The sequence below is a fragment of the Chelonoidis abingdonii genome, chromosome 1, assembly GCF_003597395.2.
Source record: "Chelonoidis abingdonii isolate Lonesome George chromosome 1, CheloAbing_2.0, whole genome shotgun sequence".
Classification (NCBI taxonomy): domain Eukaryota; kingdom Metazoa; phylum Chordata; order Testudines; family Testudinidae; genus Chelonoidis; species Chelonoidis abingdonii.
Genome location: NC_133769.1, coordinates 121,310,577 through 121,337,496, shown reverse-complemented (window position 1 = coordinate 121,337,496; position 26,920 = coordinate 121,310,577). Strand labels below are relative to the sequence as shown.

The following is a 26,920-nucleotide window of genomic DNA, read 5'->3' as shown; positions in this document are numbered from 1 at the left end:
ACATTTGATCTAACCTACTCTTAAATATCTCCGAGATGGAGATTCCACAACCCACCTAGCAATTTAATTCAAGTCGTTTAATACCCGACAGTTAGGAACTTTTTCCTAATGTCCAAACCTAAACTCCCTTGCTGCAGTTAAGCGCATTGTCTTCTTCTTTCATTTAGAGGCACTAAGTGAACAAGTTTCTCCCCCTCCTGACGACACCCTTTTAGTACCTGAGAACTGCTATCATTCCCCTCTCAGCTTCTCTTTTCCAAACTAAACAAACCAATTCTTTTCAGCCTTCCTTATAGGTCATGTCAAGACCTTTAATCATTCTTGTTGCTCTTCTCTGGACCCTCTCCGAATTTCTCCACGTCTTTCTTGAAATGCGTGCCAGAACTGGACACAATAGCTTCCAGTTAGCCTTAAACCAGTCCAGAGTAAGCGGAAGAATGACTTCTGTGTCTTGTTTACAAACACACCTTTAATTGCATTCCCAGAATCACGTTATTGCTTTTTTTCAGACTAGTATCACACTGTTACTCATATTAGCTTTGGTCACGATGACCCTTAGATCTACTTTCTGCCATACTCCTTCTTAGACAGTTCTGCCCAGTCTTGTACGTGTGAAATGATTGTTCCTTCCTAAGTGGAGCACTTTGCATTTGTCTTATTGAACTTCATCCGTTTACTTCAGACCATTCTCCAATTTGTCCAGATTCATTTGAATTTTGACCTCTGTCCTCAAAGTTGCAATCACTCTCAGTATTGGTTATCGTCCGCAAACTTAATAACGCGACTTCTTTCTATGCCAACATCTAGTTTGATGAAATATTGAACAGAGTCGGTCCCCAAAATAGACCCTTGCGGAACCACCACTTGTGTATACCTTTCCAGCAGGATTAGGGAGCCTAAACCACTCTCTGAGTACGTTATCACCACCACTTAATGTATCACCTTATAGTAGCCCATCTAAATTAATATTTGCCTAGTCGATAAGATACTGCGAGACCGTACCAAATGCCTTACTAAGTTCTAGGTATACCAATTCCACCGCTCTCTCCTTATCCACAAGATCGTTATCCCTATAAAGGAGAACGATCAATTGGTTTGAATGATTGGTTCTTTACAAATTCCATGCTGTATTCCCTATCCACCTTAACACCTTCCAAGTGTTTGCAGATGATTTCTTTAATTACGTTCTCGCAATTATCTCCCTGGCACAGAAGTTAAACTAACTGGTCTGTAATTCCTCGGTGTTTTATTTCCCTTTTATAGATAGCATTGATATTTGCCTTTTCAGTCTTCCGAATCTCTCCGTTCTCCATGACTTTCCAAAGATAATAGTAGTTACTCAGAACCTCCTCTGTAAACTTGTCGAGTATTCAAGAGATGCATTTCATCAAGCCTGTACTGCAACATCTAACTTTCAATGATTGTTAACTTGCTCTATTCTTTATTTTATCTTCTCTAACATCTCTTACCCAACTCTCCATAAGCAATTCACCTATGTTTCAGCATATTCCTTCAGACTTCTCATAAAGACGAAGAGAGTCAAGCATCTTTGCCTTTCCAAGTTCCTGTTACTGTGTTCCTCCTCCTAGCTCACTGAGCAGTGGGCCAGATTCACCCTGTACTCGTGGTCTTTCTCTTGCTCTACGTGTATATGAAAAAGTCTCTGCTCCTGTTTCCTTTTCCATCCGCAAGCTATGTTTGGTAGTCTCATTTTGTGGCCTTCGCCTTTTAATCTTGCCGCCTGCTTCCCTGTGTTTGCTCCCTATAGTTCCATCCTTGATAATGCTGATCTACTTGCCATTTTTTATATGACTCTTTTATTTTGTAGGTCATTGGCATAGAGTCTCGTGATTTAACACCAAGTGTCTTTTGCCACATTTTCTATCTTTCCCTATCCCATTCGAATAGCTGCGTTTAACCCTTAATTAAGTGTCCCTTTGAAAAACTGCAAGCCACTCTCCCTCAATGTTTATCCCACTGCAGTCTTGATTCCATGGGACCTTTACCAATCAGCCTTTCTGAGTTTAACCAAATCTGCCTCTTCCTGAATCCATTGTCTTCTTTATTTTGCATTACGTCCCTCTACCCTTCCTATTGAGATTGCAAACTCATGATTTCATTTGCATCTAATTTCACCTCAAGCTCTCCCTTCCACTTTCAAATATCGTCATACGGTAGTGTCCTCCCATTGTTTAAATAACAGTCTAGAACAGCTGTCACCGCCCACCTAGGTAGCTTGTTGCAACTCTTCTGAATAAAAATGTTGTCTGCATGCAGTCCGAGGAACATTATTGGATAGTTCAGTGTGCCCGCTGGTTTATGTTTCCCAACATATACTGGATAGTGAAGTCCCCCATCAACCACCAAATCTTGGCTTGATGATTTATTAGTTGATAAAAAAAGCCGTATCCACCTCGTTAGGTGGCCTGTAGTAGATTCTCTAGGACAACATCACCCTTGAAGAAAATATATTTATAGAATTAGAAATTAAGTGGTGTGACTCACTAGGTCATGTCTCTATGCAAGCCATTTGAAGTGGAAGGATGGGAAATTTCTATGTTGCACACTAGTGGTGCAGCTTCACCCACTTTTGGCAATGTGGGAGTGATATTGAAATAAATGTCTATCAGGGATGGTCTAGATAGTATTTGGTCCTGCCATGAGGGCAGGGGACTGGACTCGATGACCTCTCGAGGTCCCTTCCAGTCCTAGAGTCTATGAATCTGTAAGTCCAACTTCTCTGCAAGGAGAGAATCTATGCTGCTGCTGTTTGCTTTGCTGACCATACGGAATGTTTTAATGCCACCACTTATACTAGGTGAGCCTGTGAAACTAATTGGCCAGGTCACTACTAGTAAATATTTGCATGATTTACTTTTTTTATGAATAAATGTAGCTATTAAGGCCAAGAATTTATGTATTTGGACATTCTGTCTAGAGTGACCAAATACATCTTCTGAAATAAAATATGCTATGCAGCCTTTACCTATGTCTTCAACTGACTACTATGCACTTTGGTTGCCAACCCTCCAGGAATGTCCTGGAGTCTCCAGTAATTAAAGATTAATCTTTAATTAAAGATTATATCATGTGATGAAATCTCCAGGAATTCATCTAACCAAAGTTGGCAGTCCTATGTGCATTTAAGTTTATTTCTAACAGAGACAGGGTTGGAATGTGGAGGTCCTGGTAAATGTAATTTTTCTGGGATAATGGAGTAAACTGGCATGTAGCCCTGCCATGTCATGCTTAGTTGAGATCCTGAGGCAATATTTAGTGTAATGGATTAAGCAATGCTTCACTTCACACAGTAATCTGTTATACAGAAAGATACGTTTATGGTTTTCAAAATAAAGACTTTTTTTCACTGTGAATTTAGTTAGTATTCTATTAATGGTTTGCAGAGAAGTATAGCTAGTTCAATTTTAGTCCTTTAGCTTGTCCCAGGACTCTCATAAATAAACATTTGTTTTTTGTAAGAATAATATTCTCCTTAAGGAGTGCAGACTTTAAGCCATGGCATTTACCATAAGAATTGAGCTACAAAAGCTTTAAAGTCTAGATTTTTAATTTAGAAAGTGGACATGCATAGCCAATATTTTTAAAGAACCAGTAAGTCAGGCAGGTAATCTTGGATCAGTTAAGCTTATGATTAAACAAAAATTCATTGAGTTCAAGACCAGGAGGGACCATTTTATGGATGTCATCTTGTGCTTTTAAATTTCTTTAAATTTTCAGCTACTATCCATTTTCCAAAGGGAAGCTCAACTCTCTAGCTTTCAGTAATCATCTGGTTACTTCGGTTTCTTTTTAAGTTAGAGTACCACCAATGTTTTTCGCCACAGCGATCTGAAAGCTCACATAAGCCTTCCTTATGGTGAACGAAGTATAATTTTATTTTGATCAGATAATAATTAAACATTTGCAGCTCAAATATTTGATATTAGAAACAAAATTACAACAACACATACTCCCATGAAGTTGAGTGTTAAAGGGGAACAGGAAGATAGGGTGGCTGTTACCCATGATTTTGTTGGTAGCTTAGGTTGGCTTAAAATGACCACTTATGAATGCTTACATATGTTACCTTATAAACTCTGCAGAGTTCTTCGATGTCCTGTGGTAACCTTCAGAATTGTATGCTATATTCTATTAATATATATGCCATATAATAATCATTAAACCTTTTGCCTTATCTTTCTGAAAAGTTTAGTCTTTTGGCTATTTGCTTACAAGATAAAAATGTCTTTTGGTTTAATAATAATTACTCTGTCACCCTTTGACTTCATTGGATGAGTGGGCTGGAGGATATGGGTGTTCTTCGCAATTCTTAGAGGAGTGATATTGGCCTGATCCATAGTAGAGATTGTATTAGTTCTTTGAAGTACACAAATAGATATTCCCCAAACAACCTTTTGCAAGTAATTAGCATATCTATACTTCATCCCCCACCCAATTCTAGAATTTCTCTGGTTCTTTTCTATACACCGATCATGAATGTTTGCCTGAATCAGAGGTGGTTCGTACAATACTGTCAAACCTGCAGGTGCAGGGCACACCCTCAATCCCAGGTCATGGGGGCACCACCACATTCAGGACAAGCTGAAGTGCTAGTGTGAGGTACTCTGCTTTCTCTTCAGTTCGTATAAATCTTTCGCCTTTTACTGCTCATGCTTAGTGCTGTGTGATGTGGCATAAGTGACATTTTGTGCTAAGACTTTGATGATGACAATAACTTGAAGAATGAGGATGTCTCCTCCTTTATCCTGGCCTTGGCACAGCCCTGTTCTCTCTCCTGTTTACAGAAAACTTCATTTCCACTGTCCTCCCCCAACAGATAAACCAGTTTGGGACACGTTGGCTATTCTCCCTGCAAACCTCATGAAGCTGAACTTTCCCATCCAGCTGGTATAACACAAGAGTTTGCGGCTGGTGAGGTGCAGAGGGGTTGTATACTGGATGCAAGCTAATGACTTTGCAGGGCATATCAGGTTAATGTGACAAATTTGGGCTATCTTGGTACAGCTTATGAATTCTGATATTGTGAAATTGTATTATGCAAATCTTGTGTCACAAGTTCCTATATGTATGTGAATCCACCACAGCTGAGAGTTACTGTGGCATTTACACCCCAGAAAGGTACAATGGGAAATACGTATGGTAAACGTTGGCACTTAAACCTCAGAAAAAGTTATGCTAAAAAAAAAAAAAAAGGCAGCTGTGTCATTAGAAAAATTAGTTTAGCTGATTCCTCTGAAGGGATGGGAGAAGATAGGAGCAATGGAAAGTGGCCAGGAGGAGAACAAAAAAGTCCAGATGACCAGGAGGGTTTTAAAATAAAGCAGCACACAGGAACAGAGCCGGGGGCCAGATAGGAAAAGGAAGCCTAGGGTAAGAGGAGACGAGGTCATAGAAACTGAATGAGGGGTTCCATGAGGGAGATATCACCCAGCATGTAGCAGGAGGACCTGCCCTCTTTCCTGAATCCAGTGTTGCCGCAAGAGAGACTGACCCCAGGCCAAAGAATTCTTGGAGTGATGAGGAGACAGAGGCAGGGACATGTATTGAGTGTTTGTTGTTCTGTGTGATCTGTACTCTCCTGTGCTTAACTAATTAAGTAATAAAAGAGCATAAAGATGTTAGACTGTGCAAAGGGTGTGTTTGTGTTGACTGTGTCATCATTGCTGCATGCCCCTGAGAGAGGTAAACTGTTAAACTTCACACCTTTTGGGGGTGGAATTCTGGGAGGGGGTGTGCTTCAGTAACTGGGGTATCTTGGGGCGGGGAGAAGGGTCAGTGCTGGCCTTGGGGCCTAGGGCAAGTGGGGTGAAGAGACCCATTTCTGAGAAGGAGCAATAGACTGCAAATCAGTGCCCAGGAAATGTACCAGAGAAGCCAAGAAAGGAACTAACGCTACTGCTTGATGAGTCTCTAGAAGTTTAACATGCACTTTTGGGAATCCAGAGCACACAGGCTTGGATTCCCTTCGCAGCAGGAAAGAGTGCTTGGTAGGTTCTGTAACTGGCTACTTGAACCAACCTTGCTCTGAACGATTCAAAAATCTGTTCTTGAATTTTACTTGAAGCCCTAGTATGTGCACCTACAGAAGATGCATTTGGTGATGCTCACGTTGTCATCGTTTCCATTACAACCTGCAAATTTTAGTTTTATAACTTGGCCCTGTATTTTTGCTCCAGGCTGAAATTTGGCATAGAACCCGTCAGGCCATGATGAGCTGAATTCTTAACCATATTTTCTTTGAGTTTTGTAACTAAAGATACTGCTTAAAAAAAGTGCAAATAAAGAGAATTTTTGTGACTTCAGCTATAAAAATAGCTTTACAAACAAATTCAACGCTAAAATAATGCTCATAATTTGTTAAGGGGTGAGGTGCTGCTTTTTTTAAGTACAGCTCAGATAGTGAGATTTTTATAAAGTGCAACAAGCAAAGCATTTGATTCACAAGCATTTAGAATTCAAATTTCCTGAGCATTCTCAATGATGACCTGTATAGTCACACTGGCTAATGCACTACTGGAAGGCTCTCAGATACTGTGGTGATGAGCACACTATAACTACCAATATAGAATAGACTGTTTAATATAGACCCTAATCCTGCAATGAAGTGCATGTAGGTGAATTTCTGCACCCAGATGTGGCTTATTGCAGAAACAGGGCCTTAGAGAGCAGCAGCCTAAGAGGAGACATGGCAGAAGTATACAGAATAATATCAAAGTGAATTCGAGTATGCTTTCCTCATCCTGGTTTGTAATACAGGGACAATGGGATGTCCAGTGAAGTTGCAATGTAGCACACTTAAAACTGATATGAAGGAAATTCTTTATTTTAATACTCCACATAATTAACTTGTGGAAATCCTTGGTACAAGATATTATTGAAACCAAGTACTTAAAAGGATTTACAAAAGGATTATGCATTTATATTGAGAGTAACAACATCTACCGGTACGTTAGGATTTTTCTTTTACGAATGGACCTTAATGTGTGAGCACATAAGCCAACCACTAGCCAATGGAGGGGAAGGGGCTAGGAAGAAACTTCTTTTGGACATGTTATTTCATAATTGTCAGCAATAGGGCTTCTTGCAGCATTTTTTGGAATCCTCTAGCCTTTATCAAATACAGGATATTGGACCAGATAGACTACTGGTCTTATTGAATCTGACAATTCTTTTAGTCCTGCTTGCTCGTATTGGAGGTGGGGGAGCAAGAAATCTCACTCTACGACTCTCAATGCATTCAAAGAGAGGCAGCATTCAGAGTCATGCTCTACATCAGACTGATGCTCCTGCTGGCAAATATCGGCACAATGACAACTTTCACTGAGAAATCCTTCACTATAGAGCAGTGGTTCTCAACTTGCTTACCATTGTGGGCTGCATATAAAGCTCTCTGTGTTTTATGTGGGCTGCATCCGTGCGATATATATACTACTTGTATGGTTCTGAGGATTTCACATGGGCTGCAGCTGTGTGCTGATTGGGCCGCAAGCAGCCTGCAGGCTGTGGGTTGAGATCCTCTGTTCTAGAGGAAGGGAATTTTGGTTTTGTAATCTTTTTCATCTGTATGATTTTATATGGTCAATATGTGAATGTCATATTAAACATTGCAGTTTGCCTTGCCTGACTTAATGGTTTAAAGGAAAGAAATGATCCATTATGCCCCTGTTGCTAAAGGGCGCACAACCACATTGAGATGAGCTACATAACACATCTTTTCCCCTGCTGCAGCAGTATTAACCTACAACAAAACTTTAGGATGTTTTCAATTCTGCTAACCCATTAATAACAGGGGTCAAACAGGTGGTGATGATGTGTCTCTAGTGTCCTGGGACCAACACAGCTACAACAGTATGGCAACCACGCAAGTTGATGAGGTACTGTAATATCCATGATGCATCATACATTGAGTACTATGCCACAGATTTTCTTAAGTGAGTGGAGCTTTTGGGTTACACAACAGATTGCCTAGATTGAGAGCGGAAACTCTGTTGCATTGACCTTCACTAGAATTGACAAGGTTCTGGAAAACATGCTCTAGGGAGCTATCTTGCTTCGATCTAGTCCTATCTCATCCATGATCAATTTAAATTATTCTAATACAGGATACTTTTACGAGCAAAGATAGGAAATATTCTTTAAAAAAGTCTGAAGATAACCTGAAAATCTGGACACTGAAGTTCATATAATTTTATAATGTGGTTGTACAAGATTCTTTGGAACACATTTTTAACTCCTGATTAAAAGCGACTGCTTTATTGTTGAACATAAACAATAGGAATTGATGTGGTTGAGTGGCTAAAACAGAGTAACAAAATTGATATGAGTTTAATAAAAGATTTAGATATTTCAAAGGTCATGTAGCACTTTCTCATTCTGCTTTAAATAAATATTTCATGAAAGAAGTATTGATACAGTTTAGAATTACCTTTTTGATTGTCACTATAAAAATACCTACTCTTCAGCTACTAAGATTAAATTACTGAGACTACAAGTTAGTTTGTAGCAACAATAACACATACTTTAAAATTTCTATTATTGTGGTGTCCATGATGTGCTAGGAATTCCCCCTCCTCCCCCAAATACAAAGCAACAACGAGTCCTGTGGCACCTTAAAGACTAACAGATGTATTGGAGCACGTGTCTGACAAAGTGGGCATTCACTCACGAAAGCTTATGCTCCAATACATCTTTTAGCCTTTAAGGTGCCACAGGACTCTTAGTCTGCATCTGTAAAAAGCAACAAACACGGCTACCCTTCTGATACTTGCCCTCAAATACAGTAACTTCTCTCTTAATGTTGTAGTTATGTTCCTGAAAAATGCTACTTTAAGCAAAACAATGCTAAACAAATCCAATTTCTCCATAAGAATTAATGTAAATGAGGGTGTTAGGTTCCAGGGAAATTTTTTCACCAGACAAAAGACTGTATATATATATATATACACACACACTATACGTTTTAAACAAACAATTTAATACTAGTACACAGTGATGATTGTGAAGCTTGGTTGAGGTGGAGGAATCACAGGGTGGGATATTTCCCAGGGAATGCCTTACTGCTAAATGATGAACTAGCAATTGACTGAGCCCTCAAGGGTTAACTCTCTCACACTACAAGGTAGCAGGAAAGGAGGGAGGGCAGACAGAGACAGACAGACACACCCTGTGTATGAGAGAGAAAAATGCGCATTTGTCCTTTAAGTAGCTGACCTCAGGCTAAATTCACCCAGGAAAGCTCATGCTCCAATACATCTGTTAGTCTATAAGGTGCCACAGGACTCTTCGCTGCTTTTACAGATCCAGACTAACATGGCTACCCGTCTGATACTAAAATTGCAAAGAAATCTGCTTCATGTGCACAGTCTTTTCCATGAGTACAAAATTACTTTTCAGCTATTCCTAGGAATCTAAAATAGTAATAAAGCATGCCACCTGTAAATATCAATTGTGATTTGTGAAAGAGTCAAGAAAAGTTCTCTCTAAACTGGTAGGAAAAAGCTGCCAAAAAAAAAAAATCACCTATGTATCTAGTAGGGTCTGTTGCTCAAGTGCTAGTTTTTGTTTCATAACATAGTTTATGTTGCATTAACATAGGAAGCAAAATGACCCCAGCTGGGAGTTCAGCTCATCCCTAGTCTGACCTTCCCAAAACTACACACAGGAAGCCTCTCCCTATAGATTCCCCTTCAGTACCTGTGCAAGGGAAGGGGAAAGTTGAACAGAAGATAACTAGTTGTTCACTAGGATCCATGTATTACCCCTGATTTTTTTTCATTTAGGAGCAGTCATATTAAGGAAACGAAGATTAAAACAACCCTGATGTTTGTAGTTTTCTTTGGGAATGTATATTTAAGCCCCTTCAACCACACACACTGCTGCTGATCTTTGCTCTCTTGATCACTACACAGGTTTTTCAAGAGTACCAGTAGACTGAAATGTGTAAGAAACTAACCAGTTATTGCTTAGAACTATATGGGCAGACATCAGCGAAAAAGACCAGATTCTTGTCAATTTGACACCATAGCAAGGGCACCGGATAAGCTCAGATGACAGTTTCCTGTTCACCATAGATGAGTGGATAATTTTTCAGGACATGGCCATGCCAATATGGTAGGATGTCATGTCTTACAATATAAGGATGGCTAGGCCTGGCCAGTATTTGGATGAGAGCCAAGCCAAGGCAAACCCAGGTTGTTTTTGGAAGTGATATTGAGGAATTAATTAGAAGCCATTCTTGCCCCTTTTTACAGAATCAATACAGACAGCATGGTCATGGGTATTCTGTGCTCTTTGGAAGTAGCTTGTTTTAAAATATCTCTTGGACTTTTTTTGCAAGAGTAAGTGTTATCACAAGTTCTCTGGATAAATTCTGGCTTGAATAATTACCTGTTGTCTACATAAATCCCCCTATAGTTTCAGTTGCATAAATATCACTCTAATATCACTAAGATCACCTTTTGTGAAGTGTTTTGAGATCTACTGACAAAAAGTTCTGTGCAAGAACTGGGTGATGAGGATTTGTTGTATAGCGTGAAATAGCTGTGACTTTGTACTTCAGTGGGGTAGAACAACTGATTCCCGTATGTATGACTTGCATACGTGTTGGGGTGAATGGATATGAAAAAGCAGTGCAAATGGAAGATATTAACAGTGGTGATTCTTCCTTAATCTGTCCTCCTGTTTTGTAGCAAGCTTTTTGATCAGCTTCACAACTTCTGTTTACATTTTTGTGCGTGGTAATCTTAAACTGAGGAGTTAGAATTCGCTGCCATAAGGAATAATGGGAAAAATGTATTTCATCTGCTCATATTGGCTAACCCCCAGGCGTGAGGAATTTAGCATTAGCTTCTGGAACTATTGGTAAGTGTGGGGAATGAAGCATGTGCTGTGTGACTTTCAGCTAACCAAATAGGAAGAAGTCTCTAGTGCTTTTCTGATAATGTATTCCTATCCGCCAATTAGAGGGAGCTCTTGAATGGTGTTTTATAGCAACTCCGGGACTGATTATTTGAATGTCCTCAACTTCAGTCAGAGCAGGATTGAGCCATTTTTACAATGGGGGTTGAGGGAATTCCGCACTTTGGGGAATGAATTCCTATATGCAGGATGTATAGTTGCCAGTGTGTGATAGAAGCAGATACATGCAGAATATGAATGAATCTCTGCCTTAGACACTTTGAAGTCAGATGAAAGGAGACATGCTTATTACGACAGAATGATTTATGAGAATGTGTTTTATAAAAATAAAAACAACTTTCTTCTTCCTCCAATTTAAATCCAAGTAGCTCTAAGAGTTTATCTTTGTGCCAGTTGTATCTCTCTAGCAAATCTTTTTTCTTTCTTGATTCAAAATCCAATCTGAACCACCCACATGACTTCCCTCCCCTACAAACACTATCTGGTGTTTTGTTTGCACAGTCATTTATTCATTAATTGCTTCCATGTCCAGGGCTGTAAACAGTGAAATTGTATTAGTGAGTAAGAGCTCCTACACCAAGTGATGAAATCTATATTTCTTCTGCCTTTTGCTTTTTTGTTGGCCTCTTAATGCAAAAGCCAAAAATCCATCACGACTATCAGTGCAAAACAGTTTTGTGAGAGTGAGGATACTAATATGTGACATTTTCTTCCATTAAAAATTTCCTTAATTTCTGCCCTCGTCTTCATTGAATTTAAGCTAATTGTGATTTCTGTGTAGGAAGCTACTGAGATCATCAATTACAGCTGGAGAGGAAACAGCAGAATGAATTCTTTTGGCACTGTGGTTTATTTTAGACAGTCAAGTGTGGGCTCTGTGGCTTAACCCTTGTACACATAGGCTACTCTATGATTTCATGTTTTGGCTGTGTCCTTCACTTTGCCCAAGATTCTACCTCACCCACAAGTGACTTCCTTTTTTGTTTGGGAGTGAGCAGGACGTAAGGGTCACCTTAAGATTGCTGTCTGTGGTGTTTGGTATGTTGCTTGTATAGGGTTGGGTCTTGGTCCATTTGAAGTTAGTGGCAAAACTCGCATTGATTTAAATGGTGCTAAATTAAGCCCACAGTGATGTCTTTTGATCCATCTCTTTTCCTACTTGCTTGCTAGTTGAAGCCCAAAATTTTAGTGAAAGTACTTAGCTTGTATACAGAACTTTTCATTAGTAGATGTCAAAGTACTTTACAAAAGAGGGTCAGTGTCACCCCCATTTTACAAATTAAAAAAACTGAGGCACAGATAGGTGAAATGACTAGCCCAAGGTCTCCCAGCAGCAACAGAACTCAGGTCTCCTGAGTCCCAGTTCAGTGCTCTAGCCACTAGGCAACTGCCTCACTAAGGCCTGAGCTACACTAGCAGGGGGATTTGAACTAAGATACGCAACTTCAGCAAAGTATCTTAGTTTGACTTACCTGGCCATCCTCACGGTGGTGAGTCGACTGCCGCAGCTCCCCCGTTGACTCCGCTTACTTTTCCTGCTGAGGTAGAGTACAGGTGTTGATTAGCGGATCGATTTATCGCGTCCAGACGAGACTCGATAAATCGATCCCCGATCCATCGAAAACAACCCACCGATCGGGCGGGTAGTATAGATGTACCCTAAGTCCCAACTGCCCAAATAAATAGAATCATGCTTTGCTTGAGCATGGGTCTCATTTTTAGTAAGTCACTCATCACCTGTCTGCTGCTGCTTCTTCAACCCTATGAAACTTACCCCTAAAAGAGATTGTGGATGATGCTTGGGGGTGGTGGTGACAGATACGACAATATCCTGGACAAACAATGTTGAACTACATTAAACCTTATCGTGTTAAGTTTAAGTATTTTACGAGTTTGTTGTATTCAAATGCAAATGTTGATATACTGTTGAGGGAGGATGTGTAATTCCATGAGGGAGGGAGATCTCAGCCCTCTAGAAACTAAGAGCAATTCGAGGTGGTTAGGCAAGTTCATGCAGGTTGTAACCCCTCTGGAGAACTAGCACCACCTGAAGAGAGGCTTGCATTTACTGGTTGATAGTGGATTCTCCAGGCACCAACAAACAAAGGAAGGATTTTTGGTTAATAGTCATAGATAAAACGGACTCGGGGCTGTTTTTCTGACCCAGCTGACAGACAGGAGCTCTAGTCCTGGGAGGCCCCTATGTTTGGAGAACGACTGGAAGATCTTTGGCCCACTGAGTCCCCATAAGACTTGAATGCTGGTTCTGAGCTGAAGCTGTGATGAAAGTAACACCAGTAAAAAACCTTGTGTGGGGTGTGAAGGACTAATCACCATGCAGAGCCCTTGTTAGAGTGAGGGTTGATCTCTAGTAAACTTATTAGTATGTTTGTAGATTCTTTTGTTGTTTTTAAAACATTTTCTCTTTAATGCTTTTATGTTAAGAATAAACGTGCTTGCTTAGATAGGGCTGTGTGGTAACTTAACTCTGGCAATGGTATTTTTACCATCTCGGAGAAGAGAAGTGAAGCAGCCTTCCTAGGCAGTCTATCTTTTTGGGGAATTCACAGCATAGGCAGGGAACTTTTCAGCCTGGAAATATGTTGGTCTTAAGAGAGAGATACTTGGGTCTTCTTCGTCCAAGAGAAATGATGACTCAGGAGCCTAGAGTGAGTGTCCTTGCTGGACCATAGAGGGGGAATACAGGTGCAGTTGCCTTGAACTGTAACAGTAGTAATGAATCATCTTACTCTGATAATATTTTAACATATAGCTCCCTAAATGGCAGGATTTCAAATAGACTCAACGCTAGATTGGTCAATTCTTCCTCCTGAATAGTTCTGTTCTGTTTGTGGTTCTGCTGAACCTATCTGCAATTTGGTTATGATTCCTATTTGTTTTTAAATAAGTGAATTGAAAACTTGCCTTTGGGAACCCACCAGCGGGGGTGGGGGAGAGGAAATGAAACTTCTCTTTTGAAGACTGAAAATTGGTTGTTTTTTACTGGAAATAATCCCAAGGTCAAGGAACCTAGGACAGATTTAAAAAATGGGAAGAAGGAACACAGCAACAAACATGACAAGACCTGTAATAATTGATGGACTCATAAGTTCCTATAGGGTCCAGCCTTCAACCAATGTAGAATGAAATAGTGGAGGTGACGTGGAAAGTGAGCAGAGAGAAATGTCTGGGGAAGAGGCTAAAGTTCTTTGATGTTTTGAGTACCTGATTTGGGGAAGGGAAATCATCCTGGGGAAAGTGTCTGGAAAATTGGTACATTACTTGGAATACCAAGTAATGCCAGAGGAAGTTCCAGCTGTCCTTCACATTTGCTCCTTCTCCCCCTTCCTCAGTTTACCTTTTATTTTCAGTATCTTAATGCTTTAGGTCAGGTGACTTGGGCCGTGTCTACACTACCCCTTATATTGGCAAAACGTATGTTGCTCCAGGGTGTGAAAAAATACACCCATGAATGATGTAAGTTTTGACAGCATAAGCGGTAGTGTGCACAGTGCTATGTCCAGTCATACAGTGCCTCTGTCTGGTCTTTTGCCTCACCATCTGCTCTCCATTCTACAATTTCTGTAGGCAGAGCAAATGTGGCAGCAGCTGACCTGACACCATTCATTTTTCATAGGGAATGAAGAGGTGAAATGGCTGTTTTTTCTTTTTTTGCCTTGTGCACTCTCTACTACTAGCAATTGCATCCAGGTACCCACACACAGTGTACTATAGAAGACTATATGGAGGGAGCAGAGAACTGCTACAAGTTATTCACAAAATTATTGGCAGAAGCACAAATGTTGCCATCAGTTACGTGTGCAACAACTCATTGCTCTAAGTGAATGGACTGTGTGTTCTAATTTTACACTTCCACACTTCGCAAAATCATCTTTGAGCAGACATCTTTGAGCAGACACTAAACAATGGAACATCTCAGCCCAAAAGGGAAATATTTGGGAAGGTTGTGATCATATGAAGGAACGGATTAGAATGGATACTTTCGCAGTCATAACAATAGCTGTTATAACTACTGTGGATAGTACTGAGGCCCTGATTCTGCAAAGAGAGCCGCACTGAAGTCAACTGGGCTCCAGAAAGGCTTGCAGAATCAGATCTTTGTCAGGTTTAAATCCAGTTTTGTGCAAAGCAAAAAAATGAATTGTAAAGTACATTACACCTCTTTGTAGAGTAAATCCAACTGAAGAATTAATTGGATCTACTGAACAGTGTTGTTAGAATATGTACTGTAATTGTGAAGTTGAATCTTCTCTTTATGTCCTTTCTACTCTCCACTAAGTCATCTTTTTGGGCAACCACCTTCCAGTACTTCTGGGTGAGAAATATCAGCCCTTTGAGCTGAATCAAGCTGTGGCAGAAATGGTGAATCTGTGCCAAATAGTATGTCTAATCAAACTGAACTTTTGAACACAGGCACATGGGAGTTGCTTAATTAGTCACTGGTGAGTTATGTTTAAGTGTGGCTTCTTGTTTTGATGAAGGCTGAAACCTTTAAACAAGCATTAAATGCCAAAGGTCGAAGGGTTGTGGACTCCCTGCTTTTGCCAGAAAAGTGACTGATTAGTTTAAAAGGGAAGGAGTTGTCCAGGCTACCAGTTAATCCTAGGAAATCCTGACTGTTTTTTGTGTGTGGTTCCCCCCACCCCTTTTTAAAATCAATCAGTCCCCTGGGAAGCCAAACTTGAAAGAAAAGATAGAGCTACAGTGGTTGGTACATTGCACTAAACAGCAAGAATCTGCCTTTTTAATATTAGAGGGCTTTAGTCTGAGAATACAAGCTGTGGGGCTCCGATAACAGAACCACTAACTGGCTGGTGTCAAGTTGAGGATGATTGAAAGTGCCACGTCTCTTCTCTCTCTCTCTGTCTCTCTCTCTCTGAATGTAAAACTAAACTCTCCAAAGCCTTTTATGTAACTGCCAGGAAAATGTTTTTCACTGATTTTTTTTTTTTTTTTTTTAGGGGACTCGTCTGTCTGTCTATCTGTCTATCTATCTATCTATCTATCCACACATATTTAATCTCCAGTCTCCTTTTGAAGATGCTTTGTAAGAAAAAAAACAGCATGAAACTGACCCTCCAGGTGTGGCATCTATTATCAGTTTAATATCTAATATCTCCTCCTCTGAGGCAAAGACTTGCACTTGTTTCTAGATGGACTCTATCAGGTTTCTCCCATCTGTGACATATGTGGTAAAACTGCAGCAATCTGTTCCTTTCTGAAGCTGATGACGCAAGCGAATGTGTGGAGTGCTGCCCGTGCAGTTTGCTACTCTTCTCTGTTTAAAGTGCTGTCTTGCCAGCTAACCATTTGCTGTCACGATTTGTGTTCACAAAGGGATTTTTACCGGAGAGGTTGTTTGGTTGACAACTTGCAAAAGTCAATTAGTATGTTTTTGATATTCAATGTGTCTTCAAATACCAGTAGCCATTTTAGAGCCCTATCCCTACAACCTAATCAGGGTGGGCAGAGCTTTCTGTTGGTTGTTCCATTGAAGTCAACGCCGCTCCACCCCATTTCCTGGGTGGTCCTGTGCAGATCAGATTACAAGATTGGGGTCTTAACTGTACAGAAAGCTTAGAATACTAGATTTCACATTGATGTAAAGCATTCATTGTATTCCTGGCAAGTCACAAGATACCTGCCCTTAAAATCACACAATTCTCATGACCATCATGAGTACTTTTTCCACATCAACTCTGACCTAGCAGCTGCTATCTTTGGAATTGCTTGAGGTAGAAACAATTGCTTTATACAATCTGAGAGCTCAGAACTCCAGTGGTCAAATGATGTAACATACTCTAAGTCTAAGAGCTAATAGTGGGAAAGAAAAGGTGCTACAGTTGTCACAATTGAAGTGTGAGTGGATGGGGGTGAGGAGCAAGATAGTAATCAAGGCAATGTGTTTTGGGTTTTTTAAGGGCTGATATCTTGTGATCTCTAGGCTGAATATGCTTTTTAAATAGACCAGTACAAATGCTTTTAGGACCAGTAAATCCCAGGACTGTAGGGCTGGAAGGGACCTCGAGAGGTCATCTAGTTGAGCTTCCTGTGCTGAGGCAGGACCTAGTATAACTAGGCCATCCCTGACCGAAGTTTGTTTGTCCAACCTGTTCTTACAAACCTCCAATGACAGGAATTCCGCCACCTCCCTTGCAAGCCTGTTCCAGTCTCAACTATCTTTATAGTTCGACATTTTCCCTTTAATATCTAATCTAAATCTCCCTTGCTGCAGATTAAGCCAATTACTTCTTGTCCTACCCTAAGTGGATGTGGAGAACAATTGATCAATGTCCTCTTTGTAACAGCTATTAACATATTTGAAGGCTGTTAACAGGTCCAACCCCTCCCCACAGTAGTCTCAAAGCTAAACATACCCAGTTTTTAACCTTTTATAGGTCAGTTTTTCAAAATCTTTTATCCTTTTTGTTGCCCTCCTCTGGACTCCATTTAATAAGGTTATGGGCAGATGGAAGTGTGGCACCCCGAATTTGATGCAGTACTCCAGTTGAGTCTTCACCTGTGCTGCGTAGAGCCGTATTGTTACCTCCCATATCTTGCATAGGTCACCCTTGTTAAGACACCCCAGAATGTTGGTTTTTTTCCATAAATTGAATACGAGCCAACAGTGTGGTATAGTTGTGATCGATTATAACTCCCAGATCTTTTTCTGCAGTACTACTACCTAGCCAGTTATTCCCCATTTTGTAGATGTATGTTCAATTTATCTTTCCTAAACAGAGTACTTTGCACTGGTCTTTTTATTGAATTTCATCTTGTTGATTTCAGACCAATTCTCCAGCTTGCAAGAACATTTTGAATGCTAATCCTGTCCTGTAAAGTGCGAGTAACTTCTCCCAGGTTGATATTCTCTGCAAATGTTATAAGCATACTCTGCATTCCATTGTTCAAGATGAACCTCTGCAGGACCTCACTAGATACAGTTTGAGAGTGAACCATTGATAGCTAGCATATACTATTTGGAAGAGTAGTTTTGTGCATTCAGCATGTTTTCCTTTGCTGGCTTTTCATAGAGCTTATGAAAGCCTGTTACTTATTTACAAGTAAAATAGGTCTCCTGTAGTTCAAGGGGGAAGACAGTTGTGCCTTGGTTTTGCAGATCACAAATTCAGGACCCACTGATGACCTTGATATCTGCATCCACAATTTGTTACACAAGTTGTGAGCCTTAACTAGTGAATGCAAAGAAGTAGTGGCAATAAGAAATGCTGATTGTTGTTAAGAAATCAGAAAGCCTCTTTGTTTACATAATGGCTGTGAACCTTTGAAAACAAAATTCAGCAGGGACCAGGTAACTTTGTTTGAATGTACAATAATAACTTTCACTTGATCATGTGCAATACTGATGTATTGCAAATCACCTTGATTATGAATACCTCTACTTGGATACAATAAACTCAGTGCTCATGAGTCACTAATATCACTGCACCTAATTAACACACAAATTATATTATTACAAGAATTCTGATAAACCCATGAAAATAATTTTGTTTAGTGTACAGTACATTGAGAATGACATGCAACAGAAGACTGACCTTGTGTACTATTTTTTTGCCTCATATCCTACTATTATTTTTTTCTTCACTCACTTTTCTTAGGTACCTTTTGGATTCCAAGTTTCATCTTTCACTGTTTTCAGATGCAAAATCCACCTCAATCATTTGCTTAATACTTTGCACTTGTATTGTACCTGTCATCCAAAACACTTCAGAAGTATTAATGGCTACTTCTTACATAGTGTTTTTCATCAGTAGATCTCAAAGTGCTTTACAAAGGAGGTAAGTATTAATTGAGCATCAGCACTCCTTGTGGGGAAGGTTGGTTTTTACACCTATTATAGAGCCAAGTAATGAGAGGTACAAACATCCTTAACCAGCTTATGTTGGTTAACATCAGTTAACCTATGTGATGAATCAATGGCAGAGGTAGAAATAGAATCAGCACTTTTGAATTCCAAATTCCCTGCCCTAATCGGTAGATCCATTTGATAAAATTCCTCTTCATTAGATAGGTGTAAATCCAAGGCAAATCAAAGTATGTAGAAGTACTTTCGATTTATAGTGGTGTATTTGAGATCAGGTTTTGGATCATTCCATGTGAGCATTTGAACTTAAAAACCAAACTGCTTTGAATGGCATGTATTTTCCAAAATTGGCACAGGGTAAGAATACTCTTAGACTACCCTCCTTACAAGGTCTTTAGCCCTCTTCACTTCACCCGAAATGCTGCTGGATTGTATGGCAGATGCTCTTCAATTTGGGAGAAAAAAGATTATAGGTATCACAAGCTGTTAAAAATCTATTAGTGGTTAATGGTCAGTGATGGCTGAATAATTTTCAAACCAAAGAAAATATTGGCTTAGCAGTGAATTGAACAAAGATTTCTCTTGTTTCTCTAAGTTTTGTCTAAAACTGTAGAATCATTGGCTGTGCAAGGGGATCTCTAGCAGGTCTCCTCATGGCAGGATTTGACCCATCTTTTTCTGTTATAGGAATAGATACCTTGCTTTAATCATTTTAATTCATAATTATATCTTTAACTTTGCCCACCATTATTTAAGGGACCTTGTCAGCTAATCTTCCCTCAAAATAAAAGTCCCTTGAGCCATTTCTCTTCATTTTTGAAGCTGTGTGTTGGGTATTTTGAAACCCAAAGTCCATCTACCCCAACTTAAAGCCAGAAGGGGAAGGATGATGTTTTCACACTGAAATAGCAACTTGCGGTGTTTCCAAGTTTAGAATGGAGATTTTGGGATTGGTGCTGAACAGACACAGGGCATGCAGAGTGGCTGCTTGTATGTGTGCGCCCCACTTTGCAAGTTCAGGACTGAAGTTATGAGTGAGAGCTACTCTTTTCGTAGTGTTTTGACAGTTTGATTGTGAGGTTGTTTTTTTTCTTTCTTCTTCTTTCTTCTCCTATAGTTTGGAGGTTTAAGGGAAGGCATCATGTATCAGAAATCAGTGTCTTCCCTCACGTGACCCAAGTAACTTTCTTTTTATATGGTGGGGAGTGGAGAGGAATCTGTAACGTGAACCAATCAGAGAACAAATTCAGAATTATTTTACTATCTCAGGCAGGTTTTCGTAACATATACAAAATCATGACTCTCCTATATAGTGAAGTGAATGGAGAAGGGGAAAGTGGGCAAGTGGTGTATAAGGGTCTCCTTTCCCCACCCAAAAGAAAATTGTTTTCTATCTAAATTCCCACCATTAAAATGTTCACTGTTGGGACAGATTCTTTCCTATTCAGTGTCCTCTGCACAGGGTAACTATATGCAGGTTTCATTTTTGCTTACTAGTGCTTCTCTTAATTAATTATTATTATATGTGTGTGTGTGTGTGTGTGCAGGGAGGAACTAATATGAAATCTCTGTTTGAAAAAGATATTGTCAACATACATATGGTGTTACCCTACTCTGATATAGAAAGAAATTTGCCAGTTCAGGGCAATGTCAGTGTTTTATAATTGAATTCACACAAAGTACTTTTATATATTTTTAATTCATAACATTGTGTCTATCCTCTGCTCTGGGCTCATGCACAGTGTTGATCAAAATAAACAATCAGTGAATGGAATAAAATTACTTAATAACAAAAACAAATACACAACCCCCCCCCACAGATATAGGCGGAAAGCACCCTTCATGCTCTTTCCTTTGAAGAATATGACTCCATGAATTGGCTTCCACCTTTGTTTGAGACGTTGCTGTGGTGATGAGTAGGCTTCTTAGAGTGGGTGTGTGTGTGTGTGTATGTCCTGTTTCTCGTATATAAAACGGTAGTTCTGATCACATAGCTTTTAATCAGTGGCAGTTCTCACTCTGGCAATAGTTAAGTCTCTCTATTAAGCAGTTAAAAAACAGAATTAATGATTTAGTAGAATTAGTTATTGACATGATCTTAATCTGCTGTTTATTTGCTTTTGACACCAGCTAGCGGGAACTGGGCACTCACAAAGCTTTAGGTTTTTCCATTGCATAGAACATGAGTTACAGAATAGCAGATGGTATTCTTTATAGCTTGTTTGCACCATAGATACTAATTTTGCATCATTACTTGAACTTTGTGAAGGAAAATGGATAGTGAAAGGAACCAGCAAAGGTGTCCTTCAAGGGAAAGGCAAACATCATCCTTATTTTTTTTTAAATGAAGCTTGCTTAACATTTCAAAGTATAAATTTGTTATATTGGGAGGGAAAAATTCAAGAAATGGATCTGTTTACTTTTAAATTCCACCTGTGAACAAATATTAGAAATCAGTGTTTTTGTAATATGCAAAAAATACACACACATATATTCTAAACTTAAAATATGAAAATCTGCTGTAGAAGTTGCATTATCAATGCAGGTAAACCAGAGGCAGAAATGTAAATTGCATGGATCTTACACATTTCAAAGTATTCTCAGAATGCTAGAGTTATGTTAACAGTGCTAGTTTTTTGCTGATACAAATATGGTTCTAAGGTACATATTGCTTGACGACCAAGTAAAAATATAAATTCTGAATAGTGACTCTCCTCTTAGAAAATTGCTTGTTCTGTTTTTAAATGTTTGAGCCTTGCTACTGGGTAAGATCTTTTCACATGTAATGCTTAGGGGTTTTTTGTTTTGTTTTTTGTTTTTAATATTTTTCATAGGGCAAGAAAATTGAAATAGTGCTGCTGCTATATAAACAACGTGACCATGAATCTTCATCACACCACTCGGAAGACCTAGACTTTTCCCACAAGAAAACCCAATAATATTAAACCATCATATTTAAAGAGACCATACCCCAATAGCCAAGGTCAAATATTAAAAGGCATTGGATAGTCCACAGTGGCAGCCACCTGGAGCTTTTCTTCATGAGAGTTCCCACTGTTCCTACCATCAGTAGAGTTGCACCAGTGATGCCAGTAGGAAGTATTTCAGGAAAAAAACAGTGCCTATAATTCGTGGAATGATGGTTGAGTGGTTAGGTATTACTCTAGGACTTGGCAGGACCTGGGTTCAAGTCCTTTCTCTACTGCAGAATTTCAATAACATCTCTGTGCCTTGGGTCTCTTCTGAAACCTGAGGCTAATAGTACTCCTCTACCATGCAGGGGTGTTGGGAGGATAAATATTTTTAGAGATTGTGAGTCACTCAGATACTAGGATCTTGGGGACCATATCGGTACTTATGAGAGGGAGAGACGTTTGCCTAAGTTAGACAGAAGGTTGCTGCAATAACAGGACCTTCGAAGAAGGGGATAATGAAAAGTAGGAAAAACAGGCATTCTAGAGGATCTGAGAGAGCTCTTCACCTCACACCTGTGCCAGCTCCCTCTGGTTTTTTAGGAAACAATGCAGTACGTATGTAGAATGGGATTTTAAAAAAAATTGCTACAGTATTTGGATCCCTTACTTATTAGAACTGTTTCAAGGGCTAACTTTACCCAGTTTTAAATGCATTTGTTTATCTGAAGTTTATCACTTTGAACTATATTTCACGATGAACAAGATCACTTTTAAAGTGTGTTGTCATTGGCAATAGCGGTTCACAATCATGTTTCAAATTAAACCCATATGCTAATGGCCCTTTAGCACTACAAGTTTGACTGTCAAGACCCCTGGTTACACTACAGGTGTGCCCTGGCACTGTTAAAATATTATTCTATTTTTGCAGGGCAAAGGAAACCCTGATGTACTTGAGCATGGCTCAAGGATGCTCTTACTGTCTCATTCTTGGTACAAAATTGAGTTTTGCTTTAACTGTGTCAGGGAACAGCTGTGCTAAATCTGTTTCCCCCAATATGGTTGTATTTATCTTCTATAAGCCCCGGTACATGGGTTGTAGTAGCAACTCATGACACAAAGCAAAGTAACCTTTTAGAGACAACGGATGGTACTCTCTGCTTGTCTTTCATCTTGGCCCTTAAGTGATCTCACATTACCAGCTCTTTAAATTTGTGTGGCTGTGGTTTCATATATCAGATTAATATTTTTCAGAGACTAAGCTAAAGCAGTAAAATTGAGTTACTTAAATCAGGATGCTAGAAGAGATGTGGCTTCTTTTCTGCCCCAAGACACACAAGCCATTTCTTGTTTTCATTCAGAATTGTCAGGGGAATGAAATGTTTCTGCAGAGGCCACTTTACAATTTTATTTTAGGCAACCGTGTTTAAAACAAATGGGCAAACGCGCACAGCCCACAATGACTGCAGTAAGTGCCTTGCACAAATACTTTTATGTAAAAGGGTTAGAATCCTCAATAATTAACTTGTTGGATGGTATAATAGATTGTAGAAAGAAAATTGTGTCCAAGCCTGTTGAAAGTCAATTGTGGCTCTGTCCAACTGACAAAGTGATACTATGCCCAAGGCCTTGGTAGGAGGGCTGTGCATGTGCTGTAGTGTATGTGTGCCAAAAATCATATGATCCTTTTGATAGGAGAGCTTCTGTACAACAATCAGATTTTATGAGGGGGAGAGCAAAAATAATTTACTTTCAGAATTTCACTTTAAAATATAGCTGGTTTTGAACAAGCAAACAATCGTTAAATGCTCCCTTGTGTACAAAATTCTTCACATATTGATAATGGAATAGAAAGCCCTTTTATTTCTAGGTTGATAGTTCAATTCCTAACCAGGGGCCCAATCCTATATAGAGCATTGTGCAGGTGCGGACCTCTGCTAGCATGGGTATCTCCGAGGGGCCCAGCCTGGCAGTGAAAGGAAAATATGCTTTGGTCTATATGACCTCTGATGATTTCCCCCCAGAGAAGACTTTACTGAGGAATGGAGTACTTAATTACCTAATCTGACACTGGATTGGTAGTGTTAAGGAGCTACTTTTCCCATCAGCTGCGAGGGGGAGTTAAAAAGCACTGGAAGGAAGTGCAGAGTGGTGGGAAATGCTAACAGAACTGAGGGAAAGGGGATCTTAGGAGGGTGAGTGCTCTCCTGGGAGAATGGGCTGACATCTGAAGAACGTTGTGGATAGAGCTGTTGTGATGGTAGTGGTACTATTAATAAATCATATAGGAGTTTAGCAAACAAGAGGCATGCAAGGCTGAGTGGGATCACAGGATATGAGCGTAGCCTACCCTGTTGCATAGTCTTGTCCGTGCTAGGAAAATCAGTACCTCGTTTTTAAGCAGTGATCTGAGCTCTAGTGTATACAGGGTTCTCAAGCTGCTTTTTTGTTTGGTCATTTTGTAATGAAAACCTGAGCGGGTTTCCAAGACGAGGAGGTAAAATCACCTGAGCCATGTCTCCACTAACACTTCCTATCTAAGGGGCAGCTACACCATTGCTGAAAGATGGATACTAATTTTCCTAGTGGAGCTGCATCCCAGGGCTGTCAATTTGGTATCGCTCATGAACACTAAATCCACTGGAGACAAAAAGAAACATTGCAGGGGAGAAATTAGTTTTGTGCACTGTTTTATTTTATGCCAGGTGAACTAGTACAATCAAACCAGTATTTGAAATTGAAGTGTCTGTAATTTGCACATTTTAGAGTTTTTTTTAATTACATAAAGAGCAGCAACTCTGAGCTTACATATATTGGCATGTATTTTTGTTGTGTATCTAGCAAAAATTCAGCTGATTTTTTTTTTATGATCCATATTAATATGCTCCCATTTAGAGGGGTGAAATCATGTTCTCAGTGTCCAATATTGATTGATTGGCTTGTGTGTCCAGAACTAATGGCCATCAGAGAGAAACTGATACATTTTAAAAAAAATATTTTACTTCCATGTATGGTACTTAATAAGAGATTTTTGCAGTTGGGTTGGATTGTTTTACAACTGACTTTGGTCTGATGCTGTTTTAATCTAAATATTTTAATGGGGTTAAAATACAGTTGTTAAAATCTGGCATGCGTTTAATGCCTACTTAAATACCTGGATTATAAGTACTGAATCTGTAAATTAGTTCCAGATGCAGGGTAATTTTTCACTAGTACACAACCTAATTTATTAAGGGATAAGTATGTGTTAATTTTCCAGATGGGCTTTGAATTCTTCTTCCTTAACCAGCAGGGTAGGATTGCAGGAATAGGTCCTAAATGAACTCTTTAATTTTTAGGAGCAGCTTCACATCCAAACCTTCTTATTTGAAAGAAGGAGACACTGCACTGTGTGCACGGGTCTTCTAGCATGGAGGGGAATATGTGGGAAGGATCCTCTTGGCACCATCAGAGGCACAAAAATTTGCTCCCCCTCCTCCAGGTTAGGAGTTGGTTGTATGGTAGAATTTCCATATTAGGAGGTTGAGAGAATGTGCACCCGTGGCCTCGTTAGACGTTCTTCTGTAATTTTGAAAAATCAATATGAAGAGACACACTATGCCAAAGTCACTCAGCAGGAGCGCTGTCAAACACCCATTTGGAGAGACAGTATCTCTAACAAACAGGGTTATGAATGAAACACTGGCTATCTTGTCTGATCTGTGTTCCTTTTGGACACTCATTGACTCAGCTGTGTAGAGATGATGTGCATTTGTCACTTTTGGAAATCCTTTCTCAGTGCACATGTGGGGTGACAGAATAGTGATAAAAACTGTTTTTCTTATCGAGCAAGGCTAATGCTCCATCAGAGCTATGTACCAGGGCAGTTTAAATATTGTCTCTTAGGAAGAGTAAATGGTTTAATTTTTGGACAGTTGAATCAAAATAGCAACATGCCTGTAAAAAGGGAGTCAACAAAATCAACAATAAAGGATGTGTATGCGCTGCAGTGCACACCCTTGTAATCCGTTCTGTTGAGAGATTTTCATCCAGCTCTACCTTTGAGCTTCCCAGAGCATTTGTCTCCCTTGGTTAGATTCTATGCTCCTTAGGACAAGGATTTATACAGTGCCAAGCACATTATCGTACTTAAGAAATAACGTTGACTACGAAGAGACTAAATTAATGTATTCATGTAATATGTTGCGTATTCAGAAAATGCTTTACTAATTAGCAATAGCTAAAATTGTCAAAATATCCCCAAACACACGACAAACATTATTAAGGTTAAAAACATTGTATGCAACCTTTATATTTAAACATACCTTATTTTAAAATGTGAATTGTCTTAGGTCTTGTAACTGAGATTTTAAAAAAACATTCTTTCGGCAGCATAGTGAAACTTATGGAGAAGGGGACAGGGAAAGAGTCAGGATTCCTGGAGTCTATGTCCATCTCTGCCACTACTGATTGATTGCGTGAACCTGCATTCTGAGACCATTCTCATTTTACCAAACTTAGAGGGTTGTTGAGATGGATTAATTATGGTTTGTAAAATTCCCTTTGACCCTACAATATATATTGTCTTTTGCAATCCAAAGTACAGTATTAGCAATTATCATATTTATATATTAAACAAAGTTTAAAATGACCTGTTTCCGGTGCCCAGTATTTTCATAAGTTGTTGATGTAAGTTCACTTTTAGGTTGAACTGAGGTAATTTTTCCTCAATGGATTTAAAAATAAAAATTAACTTATCCACGTAAATGAGGGAAATTCCAATGATTACCTACCCTTGTCATCTCATTTTACAAAAGGGACACGTGATAGTTGAACTGCAACCATTCTGAAGTTCAAGAAACTGCTCCTTTAAACATCCTTTGGATGCTTGATATGTGAAAGTCTAAAATTATGGATTGTATTTCTAATACATCATAGTAAAGTGTACTTTAGAAGCATGCTGTGATGTCTTGTTCCTGCAGATACAAAAAACTGTGAACCAATAACATGCAATCTGCTTTAATTGAAGGGTCATGTAATTTCTGTTAATCACAGGAGTTCTTGAAGGAGAGTTTAAACCTATATCATAATGGTCTTTGACTAAAAGTATAATAGGTCGCAAATGGTGTTGCTGTAATCTGTCAATAATTAGTACCATTTCTTAGTTCAGATTCTGATGGGGTCATTAGAGTATTATATTAACTCAGTTTATATTATAACTTTTATAGCAGAATCTGAAACTTTT

At 39.3% G+C, this 26,920-nt stretch overlaps 1 protein-coding gene across 4 annotated transcripts in view; it reads left to right on the top strand.

Moving 5' to 3' along the window:
* The window catches only part of EPS8 (EGFR pathway substrate 8, signaling adaptor), a 211,308-nt gene that overhangs the window by 33,846 nt on the left and 150,542 nt on the right, over positions 1 to 26,920 (top strand). Inside the window, exon 2 of one of the 4 annotated variants that reach the window (XM_032770489.2) lies at positions 4,806 to 4,991. The exons of the other annotated variants lie outside the window; for them this stretch is intronic. The gene's annotated coding sequence lies outside the window, so the exon portion shown is untranslated. The remainder of the gene's footprint in view (positions 1 to 4,805; positions 4,992 to 26,920) is intronic. 4 annotated transcript variants of the gene reach the window in all.